At 38.2% G+C, this 15,223-nt stretch overlaps 1 protein-coding gene across 17 annotated transcripts in view; it reads left to right on the top strand.

Moving 5' to 3' along the window:
- Positions 1 to 15,223, top strand: part of ZBTB20 (zinc finger and BTB domain containing 20) — a 635,479-nt gene that overhangs the window by 145,176 nt on the left and 475,080 nt on the right. For all 17 annotated transcript variants that reach the window (XR_006415891.1, XR_006415892.1, XR_006415893.1 and 14 more), the window contains exon 3: positions 8,362 to 8,485. The gene's annotated coding sequence lies outside the window, so the exon portion shown is untranslated. The remainder of the gene's footprint in view (positions 1 to 8,361; positions 8,486 to 15,223) is intronic.

Below are 15,223 nucleotides of genomic sequence, written 5' to 3'. Positions count from 1 at the left end.
GACCCAGTTTTGCTAACAGTTCTCTTAACTAACCCCTGTACTCAATCATACTTTTTTTTCTTTCTTCCACCCACTGTCTGTCTAGCCTGGTTTAAATTTTTATATATGTACTTTTAAAAAATTGATTAGTTGGAGAGCTGCCCGTTCTTCTGTGCTGTATAATAAGGATTTAGAAAAAACCTGCATACTGAATTCTGTATAGTGTAATTAAAACTGACCCAGATTTGGACCTGAGAACACCAGGACTTAGCCAAACTTGCCATGAGCTGAGTTCTGATGGCAGATGGGAACTAATGAGGACACACTATACTCCAGAATTTCCCAGCTGCTTGGCTCCTTTTTTGTACAAACAAGGTTTGGAGTGGAGTCCTGATCCCAAGAGTATGTTCAGCAAATGTGCTGCACCCAGCATTTTGGGAAGTGAGGCAACACTGACAGCGTATTTCAAAGTCTTTTTAAAGGCCTGAGCTCCAAAGAGCTTTTTCAGTATAATCAAGCAGTAATACAGACATGTTACATGCTGGAACATGGTTGGAAAAGATTACCTGCTTTAAACTCTGCTCTGTTTTCATGCTTCTCTTCCCTGTGTTACTGGATAGACACATACTTGATTGAGTAGGGCATGCTAGCAGGATGTGTGGATTCCTTTAGCCTATAGTTTCTTCATATGGTTCAGTGTCCTGGGACTCTTCAGGCAGATGTAATTGAATCGGGCTGAAGCAGCTGTAACTGGCATGTGGTCTCTCGTATTGCTAGCACCTGCTTATTTTTTTGTAACTCACTAGAGCAAAAGTTGTGCCAAAACCAGCATTGGTCTTGGAGCGGATAAAGCTCTCCACATCTTACATCCCGTTCCCTGTCCAACCAAGCCACGTAATTACTGGTGCCTGCATTAATAATTCTAGTAGCAAGCAGGGATACGTTTATGCTGCTTCTTGTCCAAGGCTCCTTTAACAAGAACTCTGCCAATGATATCCCTTCATACGCAGTAAATGACAGGCTTAATACTGATCAGGTGCTCTGGATTGCTCAGCCCTCCTCAGAAAATTGGGCAGCCCAGGCCTTTCTATATCCAATTTAAATTACAGGCACCCAATTTTATTTGCTGCCTGAACACTCTTGCTGGCACTGTTCAATGAGTCTTAAAGTCTTGCAAGTGAATATATGCTTCTGAGGTGTTTAGTGTAATATTCTTGTTTTTCTATCAAGATGGCATTGGCATTGACTCTACTGTGTTTCCACAATAAAGCTTATGCAATAAATCTGTTACTCCTTCAGCCTCACCTTAATCTTAAAGCTATAATATCATGCTAATCATGCAGGTCTCCTTTACAGGATTTCTGAGAAGATTACAGCAGGATAGTGTACATGAATACTATATAAGCAACAACTACTATTATTACATTTATACCTCTCTTTTCTTCCTCTTGCAGCTCCCCATTTTTTCCTCAGAGCAAAAGCTCTGTGAGGCAGATTAGGCTGAGTCAGCAACTGGCCCAAAGTCACCCAGTGCACTTCATGGTCAAGTGGGAACTAGAACTTGGGTCTCCTGAGTCCCAGTCCAACATTTTCACCAGCATGTCACACTGGCTCTCTACTACTGTTTATTTCATTTATTTGTCACAGGGCTGTTGAGATTTATTTGCAACCATTTTGCCTTACGACCATTTTTGCCTTGTGACAATGTCACATGTTTTTTTTACATCTTATCTAATGGGAACAAGTGGTCAAAGATCTGTATTAAACCTGGTGCTTTTCCATCTGGAGTTAAGGGTAAGTAGTGAACTGGCCAAGCTTGTTGGTGGCACCACATTTTTAGATAGCTTAAAAAAGGTAGAGCAAATTTCTCCCCAAAGATCTCTCCTATTTGGAAAATGGGCATTAATATGGCAATTGATTGCTTCAGTGTAAGTAATTGTGATTTAATACACACGGGGGCAAAAAGAATCACAATGTTATATATATTTGAGTTGGTAGTAGCTGATGAGAAAAGGGGGATTTATAGGGGATAAATCAGTACAAAAATGAACTACATGCCTGGCTGCTGTGAGAAAGTCAAATTCAGAGAGGAGTGTGTATTATAATACCTTTATACATCTCTCTATACTAGCCTTGGAATAATGCATACAGTATTGATCACCACACCTTAATCAGGGTATTTTAGAACTGGAAAAAGTTCAGAAAAGAGCAACCAAAATGAGCAAAGGACTGAAGCAGCTATCCTGTTTCAAAATCTCACAGTGTTGGACACTGTTTAGCTTTTAAATAGTTAAGTAAATTTCCTTCTCACTTACAATAATATAAATATATGGGGCTACCTTTGAAAGTGGTCCGGATACTGCAAGTAATACAGAACAGGGTAGCACAGCTACTTATGAGAACCAGCTGATGAGAACATATTACACCAGTCTGCTATCTGCTGCATTGGCTTTCTGTTTCAGTCCGGATCAAGTTTAAAGTGTTGTTTTTGACATATAAAGTCTTAAGTTGGGGCCAGGCTACCCGAGGGAGCAATCTTTTCATATGTACCTACTTGCCCATTTAGATCTTGCTCTGAAATCATCCTCCAATTAACCCCCTAGTGAGATCAAGGGGGGCAGGACTAGGAGGGAGGCATTTTCTGTAGTGGCACCAGACTCTTGAATTAGGAACATATGGCTGGCATCAACTTTGCTCTCTTTTGGATGCCAGGTAAAAACCTTTTTGTTCAAACAAGCATTTGAATAATTCAAATTGTATTTTGTTATTGATGATTTAATTTTGGTTGTTAATTTAGCTGGTTGTTATTGTTTTTATCTGTTTCATTGGTTTCAGCTTTTGTAAGCTGCCCAGAGAATCCTTGGGTTAAGGGATGGCATATAAGTAGAATGAAATGAATGAATGGATGGATCTGGTCTCACCAAATGAAGTTATTGTGGAAGATTTAGGACAAGTAAAAAAATACTTCATACAGGGTGACTTTAAAAGGAGGATTGGCCTTATCCATGGTATATAAGACTTTCATGGCAGGTTCATATAATATGCTAAGATATTCTGTGCAAAAGCTATGCAGTGAAGGTTGTTCATGAAACAACCCATGGTTTGCCCAAAAGACACTTAGGTTCACTGTGGCTTGTTCTTTCCCATCTTCTGCTTGGATCCTCTAGCTGGTAACCTAATGTCCTTGTGGCAAAACCTACTTCCCTTCCTTGCTCTAATCACTACCCATTTCATTTGCTCCTTAAAAGAAAAGAAAATTGCTTCAGAAAATTGCAGAGATATCTCTGTACATTTCTTAATTTTGGGTTTTCTATTTTTTATGTTTTGGTCAGGCTTTCACAAGTATACTCTTACATTGTCTTATGTAGGCTTTATTGGCATATAAGTTCAGTTTTCTTGTATGCTTCAGCTGGTAAGTGTGGAGTTCGTAACATCTATGGAAACTGACAGTATAAGATTTCTTAAAGGTTAATTTCTACACAGTTGCTGGGGTGCATGTGACTAGCTGTCAATTGAAAACCAGTGTGAGAGCCAGTGTGGTGTAGTGGTTAAGAGCATGGGACTAGGACTCAGAGGATCTGGGTTCGAGTCCCCGCTCGGCCATGGAGCCAACTGGGTGACTTTGGGCCAGTCACAGTCTCTCAGCCCAACCTACCTCACAGGGTTGTTGTTGTGGGGATAAGATGGAGGAGGAGAGATAATGTAAGCTGCCTTGAGCCCTTTGTAGGAAAAAGGCAGGATATAAATAAATAAAGAAATAAAACCTAGGAAATAGGGAGGAAACGGCAAAGGAAAGTGCATCAAAAGTGTAAGCATGAGGAAGTAATCTCTCCTTGGCAATGTTGTCCTGTTGGTTAACTGTGCTAAACTGTCACTTCTCAGTGCTCCCTCACACCTTTTCAAAACTTTCTTGGGTCTCTAACTGCTCCAAAAGAGGTGAAATTAATCAGCTGAATGAGATCACTACAAATGGCAGGGTCTTTTGCCATTTTTTGCTGAGCAACTCACTAGCCAGTCCCCAAATCTCATGGTTAAATTGCTCTCAAAGGTGTGGATGACATCAAATCTCATTTAAAACAACCTATAGGTTGTCACAATGGCTTGTCACCAAAATCCATCCTGTGGGAATTAGTCTGGTTTAAGACTTCATGACAATTCCTGTGATCAGTTACCCATTATGGGTTATTAAGTCATTCAAATCTAGTCAAATCTAGACAAATATTATATAGTCATGATGGCTATATAATACTAGGTAGGGCTTTGATTCAATCTATCGGGATTCTTAAGTTCTTTGGCAATTATGAAGTGATGATGATACATTATTCTGGAGTTGAAATTCCATCTTAATATGAAAGTTCAAGTTAAAATATGTATTATTTGATCAATTGACTTTATTGGTTCAGATCTGGGAATTGTCCACAGATACTGCTTTCAGTTTCTTTTTCTTCTCTTTCAAATAGTCCGCAGAATTGCATTGCATTGCATTTTCCACTATGGATTTGTGTAACCCCCCTTTAAAGTCATCCAAGTCAGTGGTCAACTGTACATCTTATGGTAGTGATTTCCCTAGTTTCAACTATATACTGTATGAAGAAATTATTTTTATTTATTCTGAGTTTTCCGCAGAACAACTATTGATTACATTTCAAAACATCCCAGTTCCTTAAAACAAGAATCCCAAATGAAATAGGTTAAAACACACAACACATTCAAATAAAATATTACATAACAGGTAATGAAAATAACCCTGGCCCTTACTTCCCTTGTCTGTCTGTCTGTCTGAGGCTTGTACTTTGCTACAGTTTGTATGGTGTATAGACTATTCAGGAATATTAAGGTGAAAATGGCTTAACATATTCACCTTATGGATGTCTGTATACACTCAAGATATGGTATATAAATGTAAAAATAAGTAAAATAATGGTTTGATCTAGATTCAGTCTTGCTTAGAATATGCTAATTGAAATCAGTGGGGTTTGGGCAGATATTCTAGGCAAGATTGTGAATGGACAGAGAATAAGGGGAAATCATGTTCAGTTCACATTTAGATTTGAATTTCTCAAGTTTACACTTTCTAAAAGCACTGTGTGATTGAACTTGGAATACAGTTAACCTTTGTTGTTAGTACTTCTTTGGTGCAGTTTTTAGACTGAGCAAAAATTGCTTTTTAAATAAGTGGATATCAGGGAAGAGGAGGAACCAAAATAACAATATAGAAAAGGAGATTATTTTCTATTTTGATATTTGAGGCTTTTATTTAAGTGTTTCATCCAAGTGAAGTTGGAAGGGCAGCAACAAGGGGGAGGTTCTTCTCAATGGTAATGCCTGATTTCTTCATTAATGCCTGCCAGGCACCAACTTTCTTTTGGTGCCAGGTTAAAAAAACCCTCTATGCTAAGGCATTTAAGGGTATTTAGGATTATGTAATGGCTTGATGGGAGCACCCATATTAGGTTTTTCAGTTCAGCTCAGTCTGTATTATATAATGTGGCTTTTGTTTGCTTATTTTTTTTAAATCTGAAACTGTTTTTAAATTGTGCTATTGTGGAAAATTATTATGACTATGTTACTGTATTATAGCCTTGTCTTAGGCAGTGTTGTAAACTAGTCAGACTGCTTTGGCTATTGGGTGGTATAGAAATGAGAAATAAAATAACAATAATTCTGTATGATAAATCTGTGCACACAGATGTGTAGATTAGCAGAAATGCAAAGAAAAATTCTTGTGCACTTAAAAGAAATACTTGCAAACTGATAGAGAAATGGGATGGGGGGGAAATGAAGGTTGGAAGAACGAGGAAGCCAAAACTCTCAGATCTGTCTATTCCTGGTCTGGATCCATTCACTGTCATTAATTGCACATAAAATGTAACAGGGAAAAATGGCATCCCAAGTCATTGGTATAATGTCCCAGGAGTCCATCTATTTCAAAAGGGAGGCATTTGCTTTCTTTACTGTTTTTTCTTGACAATTATTGACTGACTAGTTGGAAATATTGGTGGTGCACATAGACCTACAACAGATGAAAGTGGTTGATAGGTGCTAAATCTTTTGTGAAGGTGGTATGATACACTGAAACACAGAACTATAGTAAATTTGTTATCACATCATGTGGTAGTATGGTGTGTCAGAGTGTTGGACTGGTTCTAGTCTCTACATAGCCATGTCACTCACTGGATGATTTTGGACCAATCACAGACTCCTAACCTAACATTGGTGGTGGTTGTGGGAATAAAATGGAGGAAAAATGCACAAGCCGACTTTCAGAAGAGGAAAACAGTAGGATATAAATGTAACATAATAACAGTGTTCATGTTTTCAGAAAGATTTACTGGCACAGAGGCAGGGCTTGAACTCATTATATAGATAAAATCCTGATTCATTCAGACAATACTTCCCAAAGTGTCTTAATCCGGAAAGTTAATTTGGAATTCTGCTTTGAGTATAAGTTGGTTCATCATTATTTGACCAAGGCTCACATACACCTTCCTGTACACCTTATCTTTTCCAACAAACCAAAGTTTTAATTGGCATCTAAATTGCCAAATTTGGTTTGCACTTGTCCTCCAAGCTAAAATTGCAGGTCATGGTTTGATTGTGGCTTGCTATTCTGATTTGGAGGGTAAGTGGAAATCATGAAATCTAGGTTAGGATTCAGCAGAAAACTTCTTCAGCAGTCTAGGAGGCAGAGTGCATGAAAGGTGAAGTAACTGGAAGAGTTTGCCTGAGGCTTCCACATTTAATGCTAAACAACAGTTTGGCATTCCACAGCCCAGATCCTGTGGCTATGCTTTTGTAGTATATGATATGTGAAGTGAGAGCCTTATTCTTTAGGCTTGTCAGTTCATCATTAACTTCACAGACACAGATATTCAAAAAAATACAGAATATTTATTTATTTGTATCCTGCCTTTTTTTGCTTCCAAATAACTCAAAGAGGCTTACATATTTCTCTTCCTCTCAATCTTATGCTCACAACAACCCTGTGAGAATATGTAGAATGTAAAAGTGATGTCATATTACACCCTTGAAAATCAATCAGGTAGAGAAACCATGGCTTACTGTATTGATACGAAATATGGATTTAAGACATAAGTGTTTACAGACACAAGCTTATATATGTTCAGAGGAAATAAAAGACTTACAGCTCATAGCATGCCTCAGCTGGCATGTTGTCTGGGGCATGCTCAGAATAGTAGGCTAGTGGACCAATTTTTTGGTCTAAGCATATATAGATTTTTGCCCTAACTTATACCTAGTAGAGAAAAGGACACTAACCTATCATGCATTTGGCAATTCCTGTTGCTTCCCAGAAGGAACAGCCCTGCTAGACAATTTTGCTTATTAGGATTAGGATGATGTTTCCAGGATTCCAGCTTGGCCTGATAACTAAACAGATGGGATAGGAGGATTTTCAGTGACTAAAAGTCTTCACAAATTATATGAAAATGTGGAATACTCTCTGGTTGTGCTTAATAAAAAATGTATTATATTGGGTTCTTCTCCCAGGGAACCCATTTAGCGTAATGGCACACTGAAAGGCTATGGTGGTTGAATAATTGGGACAATGATGGCAGTGGTTTAGTTTTGGCTAATGTCACTGGGTTAAGTGATGTGCAGCCAGTTGTTTAATGAGTGAAGAAATTGAGTATTTTAAATGTCAGTCATCATAAACATTTTGTTTGATATGTTTAGCAAGCAGAATACTTTTCTCTATCTCTGTTGGTTTTTTAAAATGTTCACACGTGGCACTTTTCCCGAGATTCTTCTAAACTAATGTTGCACAATACCTTATTTTTATTCGTAGGTATGGGTTTAGTTAATTTCACCTGTGATCAGGTGTCCTGCAGTTTAAATGACAATATAACAATGACTTACTGAGTTTTGTGTTCCCTATTGTTTGGTGCCAGGTAGCAATACATCTACGAGTAGCAATACATCCAAGTTATGAACCTAGTTCTTACCAGGGTATTTGACCCTGTCCAGAACAGATATATACTCAGCTACTGTTCTTCCTTCATCTCTTTACACAGAGCATCTGTTCTATCTTTCCCCCCAAGTTACTGTAATAACTGGGGAAATGAGGTATGTTAATTATACATCGCGACAACTGAACTTGTCTAAAATTCTGTTGTATTTCCTATTGCTAATTGCTCCAGCACTACCTGCTCCAGCACTATTGCTACCTAATTGCTCCAGCACTAGTAGTGTTTTTGTTATGAAACTTGGGAGAAATTATTGAGAAACTGCTACTCTTAAAACAGCAAAAAGTAGAACACAGAACATACCCAAGTTTATGACCTCTCTTCTTTCTCCCCCCGACTTAATAAAAAAAGTTTTATTCATTTACAATCTTAAACATTTTTTTCCCTTATTTTCTAGGGAACTCGAGGGCTTAACACCTCTGCTGCTTCCTGCTTCTGCTGTGACAATTCCTCCTTGTATGTACAAGTAGAAGTCAACCTTGCATCCCATCCCATCCTGTTGATTCTGTTTTGGCTACATGGTAAGCTTGTATTTCCTCTGTATATCATAATATGGTAAGGTTCTCATAGGCTCAGTATACCCCTGGTAATAACATTGAGCAGTCAAATCAGTGCACTTCATACCCATCCAAAATTGTTCAATCATTTCCTAGTTCTCATGGTTAGGGGAAGGGTGGGCACTCCAAATTAGCGTTGAAGTTGAGCAATTGCATACATTTTATACAAATAAAATATGAACTAAAATATCTGACAGAATTAAATCTATCAGATCTAATAAAAGAAGTAGAGGAAAGCAAAGAAAGCTTGGACCTTAAATCCCATTAACCAAGCCAGAGGGAAAATGTGTTAAAAGGATGCTGCACTGTATCTTTTTGCATTGTCTGTCAGAATAATCTTTTTCACCCTTTAAGTGGAGTGTTTAAAAATCCTGGTATTTCTGAAACAAAAAGAATACACAGCCACTGAGCTAGCTCGTTTTTATACCTTCCCTTTCTGAGTATTGTCCTTCAGTACAATACAAAGCCATTTCTTTGTTCTCAGAAGCAAGCAGTTAAATTGTATGTAAATGTATGCAAATTAGATGCTGTCGAATAAAGAGAGTCATTAGATGGAAAAAATATTTAGTTTGGCAAAAGAAGAGAAAAGAGGGGAAAAGAAAGCAGGTGTATTTTGGAAGAGATAAATGTATGATTGCTAAAAGCCCGCTAACTTTGGATGAGGATTTCTAAAAAAGACTATTTAAATTTCTTGTAGGAGGTTTATTCCTTTGTTCTTCCATTTTTTCTTTCACTCTGTGTGTGTGCGTGTGCATGCACGCACGAGCATGTGAAAAATTATACACACATAATTGTAATATAAATGTGACATTTATGTATAATTCAGTATAAATCTCTGACATGCTATGCCCTGTTTCTCTGTATCTACATAAATATAAATGTATGCATAAACTTATATAAATAAGGGTCTGTGTGAAAGACACAGTATTTCATGTTCATTTTGTATATGTGAAGGAAGTAGTGTTGAGAGAAATCACATCACCATTCTACTAATGTACATTAAAGTACCTTAGATGATATTGCTTCCATTTTTGCCCATTAAATTATATTAGCAGAAGCCTGATGCTGTGTTCTAGTCTACACAGAGCATAGGACAGTGCTTAGGAGTTACCAAAATCAAAACAATGGATCCCCTTTTGGAGCTGAAATTAATCCTGCATCAAAGCAGCAGGAGCCACTGGTCTGGGTGCCATCACCCAAGGGGCAGCCATCAGCGCCATGTGTGTGATGTGTGTAACCTTGTAGCACAAGACCAAGGGGAGTATCCAACCTTCCTGTCACTATCACTTTAATTTCATGCATGGACAGTTCCACCTATTCTGCTGCACAAGCAGTCCCCCAGTGCTTGCACAATGACAATTTAACACTTCTAGGAAACAAGCCCACAAATGAGCAAAAACAATAGTTTCTGGAAGAGGAAAAGTCAATAGAGCTTTCTTATGCAGGTGCCTTCTTCGAGAAATGAGCATTTCCACTTCTTTCATGTTGCCCCCAGAGGTGCTAAATCAGTCTTGTGTGATAGAGTTGTCAATGTTGGATAGTGCCCAGTATATTGCATATTGGAGTATCCAGTGCAACTTTATACAAACTAGATACTGTAGCAAAGACTTGTCTTGTTCATTTAAGACAAGTGGTGTTGCATTATCCAACTTTCCCCTGCCTGGATAGCACAGATGTGATGATATGGTTCTCTGTCCACTCCCCTCTATAATAGAAGAGAAGAAATTTTATCAGGCTGTTGGTATAGTATTCTGACTGTCTTCAAACTATGGAGGGAATGTGCATTTCTTAGATAACTAAAAATAATAAGATTAGTCTTACTATGCAGGTTGATTGTCCTCTGTTAGATCACAGAATGTCTCAAGGCAACAGACTTAGAATTCCAGCCAATTTAACATGTTAAACCCTTTTTGTTAAATTTTGCAATTATTCTTTTGACCAAGAATGAACCAGCTGAACTATTCCACCTCAAATGAGTAGGGGAAATTGATGGAAGAGTTACACAATATGGCACATTTTCCTTTCCATCCACCAAGATATCCTACCTTAACTTCACAATTTTTATTTAAAAATAAATAATTGAAGCATTTTCTTGCTGCAAGCTAAGATTACTGCAAATCAAAGTGAGTGCTCCCAGCTGCTGCTGTTTTCATATCTGATGAATGTCTGAGACAAATGTAGGGTTTAGAGACATTTGTAGGAAGCTAAGAGTGTAAGCCTATGCCTGTTTAAACAGAAAAAAATCCTACAACTCCCAGCTTTTCCCAGCCAGCATGGATTGCACCCTAAGATGGTGAGTGGCGGTTGTTTTTTCCTATCTCTCAAGAATAGGAATCAGAACAAAAGAAAAAAGAGTACCTATCACAATTGTCTGGTAAGCTAGGGGTGGAGACTAAAGAAAACAACACTGGAAAGACACTGTTAAATGGGATTCAGGGACAGAAGTGGAAAGCCGATTTGGAAGAGTAGTGAGAACCAGTAGCAAGCTTGAGCCACTTTAATTAGGGGGAAGGTTTTGAGATGATCTGGAATGAGGAAGAATTTTGGAGAAATCCTGAAAGAACATGAGAACATGTTTTAATGTGCTTTCAGTGAAACAGAGAAGAAAGTGTCATATATGTGTAGGCATGATGTGTGATTGCTTATGCACATATGTGAGAGTGTTTATGGGTAGTGACCCAGGTTGTTAGAGAAAGAGATGGCTAGGGGAATGAGTTGGCTGGCAGAGAGGTGGGAAAGGGGAGGCCAAAGTTTGCTTTCTGTGAAATGTGTTGCTATTGGTGCAGAAAACTGTGGGTTCATTGCAATGTTTTGCTATGCTGCGGCTAACCCCACCCCCCTTTCCCTTGTGCTCATTCATTTGGGCAGGTTACTTATTCTTTGTAACTAGCCGCACCTGCTGTGACATCCATTTTGTGTTATTGCCCAGACTAGCTAATAAAAATGTCGCATTTGCCCACAGACTCAAAAAAGGTTGAGACCCTCAATAAAACAGATTAAGCATTCAACTGAGGCACCTTTTTGTGTGTGTATGTTTAAGTTATCTTTTGAAAAATGTTTTCAATCAAATGTATGAGTTTTCTGTTAACAGTAAACTTGTTGCCATGGCAGTACTTTAGTAATGTATGTATGTAGACGTATATGTGTTTAAAATACATGTATATTAAAATAGTGTTTTAAAAATATTTACATATATAGCTCAAGAATTGGCATAATTCCCAGAATTTCTGGAACTACCTTCCCCAGGAACATTTGGACTTGAATAATCTCTCTAGAAGCATTTGCTCACCCTCCCCACATAAACAGTTTGTAGAACTGGTGTTTCCATCAACACTTGACTTCTTTTCTCATGGTGAGAAGAAGCCTTCTTTCTCATCAGGTTCTTTGGAACTGTAATAGATTTTTGTTTAATTATTTTTATTTAATTACTCTACTTAATGGTTTCTGTCTAGATTATGAAAAGTGTGGACAATTCAGAAAATGCATCTTTTTAAAGCTTTGGAGAATGCTATTGGCTAATATTTTTGTTTGTTTGTTTGTTAAGATATAAATTAAAGGTGGTGAACCTCTGTCTCATGGGCTCAGAATGGCTGATCAGAGATTAAGAGATTTGCCCACTGAACGCTGAAAATTCTTGCATTCTCAGACATAACGGTCTGACCTTCCTTGAAAGGCAAAGGGAGTATAGCCAGCCTAAGTGATTCAGGCCGGCTTCCTTTTGATCTTTGTCCGGCTTACTTCTGAGTAAACAAGTATGAGGGGCGTTCAATGTATTGTTGGTATCGGGTTGATTTGCTATTGATGTTAGTAATTTAATTATTTCATTAGCAAATGACACTATCTGAGGGTATACATACAAAATTTCAAATACATGTGATCATTAGATCCCTAGTAATCGTCAGTGAAAGATGACCATAATGACTGATGCGACAACGTTGAAGAAAATCGAGCACCACGCTGTGATTAAGTTCCTTACAAAAAAAAAGGAAAAAGTCAAAAAATCATTCACGAAGAGATGGTGGCCATTTACCATCTCTTTGTGCACTCTGCACCTTCATTATCTACTGTTCAAAAGTGGTCAAGTGAATTTAAAAGGGGCAGAGAAAGCATTGAAGACGACCCTCGCTTGGGTGGACCGGTTACTGCCACTACGAAAGAAAGTGTGAAAAAAATTGAGCAACTTGTATTGGAAGATGCCCAAATAAAAATCAAAATGTTAGCAGAGATGACAAACCTATCCGTTGGTACCATATTTACTATTTTTCATGACCATCTTAACCTTTCAAAGGTCTGTGCAAGATGAGTGCCACGAATGCTCATGGCGCCTCAGAAACACGTACAAGTCGAGTGCTGTAGGGAGTTTTTGGAGCTCTGTGATGAAGATCCATTGAGTATTTTCGACCAGATTGCTACTGGAGATGAAACATGCGTTCATCACTATGACCCTGAAAGTAAGCAGTGGCATAAAAATGGTGCTGACCCTCCGAAGAAATTCAAAGTCACTCCATCGGCCAGAAAAATCATGGCCACAGTGTTTTGGGACTCAAAGGGAATTTTATTGGTCAAGTACACGAACAAAGGTGAAACCATAAAAAGGTGAAACCATCTTATGCAACTACTCTGCATAATTTAAGAGAAGCAATTAAAGAAAAAAGGCCGGGAAAACTGACCGCAGGTGTGTTGCTTCTTCATGACAATGCACGGCATATGTTTCGAAGGCTGCTGTGCGAGACTGTGGTTTCAAAGAAATAAACCACACACCCTATAGCCCGGACCTGGCCCCCAGTGACTACTACCAATTCCCGAATTTAAACAAAGCTCTTTGTGGAAAGCAATTTTCCGACGAAAAGCTCAAGGCGGCAATTAATGCACATTTTTTAGTCAAGGAGAAAGGGTATCTTTTACAGGGAATTGAAGAGTTAATTTCTAGATGTAATAAGTGTATTGAAGTTATGGGGGATTACATTGAAAAATAAAAATTATTTCAATTTATTATTCCTTTTTCTTCATGCTGATACCGAGAATACATTGAATGCCCCTCATATCTAATTGTTCTCTTTGCTTCTGGGTAGATATGGTATGCATGTTTTGAGTAGCAGCACTGTTTGAAAGTGCTTCTGTTCAGAGTAGATGTGCAAAGACAGGTCCAGCTTATGAGTAAATGTGCTACTCATGATTACTTACCAACAGATGTGTTTTCTTGTTGTTGTTGTTAGTCGCGAAGTCGTGTCCAACCCATCGTGACCCTGTGGACAGCATTCCTCCAGGCCTTCCTGTCCTCCACCATCCCCCAGAGTCCACTTAAGCTCACAGCGACTGCTTCAGTGACTCCATCTAGCCACCTCATTCTCTGCTGTCTCCTTTTTTGCCATCAGTTGTTCCCAGCATTAGGCTCTTCCCCAGTGAGTCCTTCCTTCTAATTAGGTGACCAAAGTATTTGAGTTTCATCTTCAGTATCTGGCCTTCTAAAGAGCAGTCAGGGTTGATCTCCTCTAGGACTGACCGGTTTGATCACCTTGCAGTCCAAGGGACTCCCAGGGGTCTTCTCCAGCACCACAATTCAAGGGCTCCATTCTTCGGTGTTCGAACTGTTTTCTTAGAAGTTGGCAGTGATGAAATTGACAGAGGGATGTTATCCTTTGGCCCAACTGTCATTTGCATTTGGATTTGGCCACCCCATCACTGGTTTGTTTGTCTTTGACATACTTCCACATTGGCGTGATCCATGATATACAAAGTTGCATATTCATCTTCAAAGTGAATCAGCTTCAAATGTTATGTCAATCAGACATTTAAGCATATCTTATGTATCCTGTTTGTCAACTTCATTGCAATTGCATTGAAATCTTTTGCAACTTCCTTGATGAGGACCTATGCAGGTTCTTACAGGAAAGATGTGAAATATTTACTTCAGATCACTTGCAATAGGTAATGCATTTTCTCTATTTACTCAGGATGTGAATTTGATAATCTATACATTCACAAAGCCATGATGTTAGAACATGTCAGGAAGTAAAATATTAGAGATTACTGATTTAGTTATTTAAATTACTAGTTTTCAATAGTTCATATGACATTATCAGGTCTAGAACTTGTTGTTTTCTGGGTATACAGTTTAATGAGACTGTTTCCAATGTGAGTAAATACAGAGTATTGAGATGCTTACCTCCTTAAATAGTTTTTAAAGAATAAAAGATTCCACACTAACCTAATCCTAGTGATAGCAAATTGTCTGTCGGACTAGCAGCTTTTGATATTACCTAGTTATTGTTGTTGTTGCTGTTATTTCTTTTTAATTATGCAAAGTGCTAATCAGTTTGATTATGCACAGTGCTAATCAGGTTAATTATGCAAAGTGCTAATCAGTTGTTCTCTAAGCACATGGGGAGTGCAGAGGTGCTGATGGTGAATAGTACTGCTACATGGGGGTAGTCACGGCAGTCGTTTTCTATTAAGAAAGAGGAGCAAATGAGATGGCACTGAGAATTTTACCTCTTAAAATTATAAAAAGAAGTGGGAGCTGTATGGACAGAGATTGCATCAGGATAATTTAGTCTACCTAAAATACTTTTTAAACTTTCCAATTGTTATTGAAAAGACTAGGTTTGAATTGAGTTCACTGGCACTGATCAAGAAAAGAAAAGAAAAAAGAAAAGAAGAAATAGAAATAAATACACAGAATTTTAAGGCTTTTGAAAAAAT

The sequence above is a fragment of the Varanus komodoensis genome, unplaced genomic scaffold, assembly GCF_004798865.1.
Source record: "Varanus komodoensis strain SLA01 unplaced genomic scaffold, ASM479886v1 scaffold4, whole genome shotgun sequence".
NCBI lineage: Eukaryota > Metazoa > Chordata > Lepidosauria > Squamata > Varanidae > Varanus > Varanus komodoensis.
Note: the sequence above shows the minus strand (reverse complement) of the source record. Positions and strands in the feature narration are given on the sequence as shown.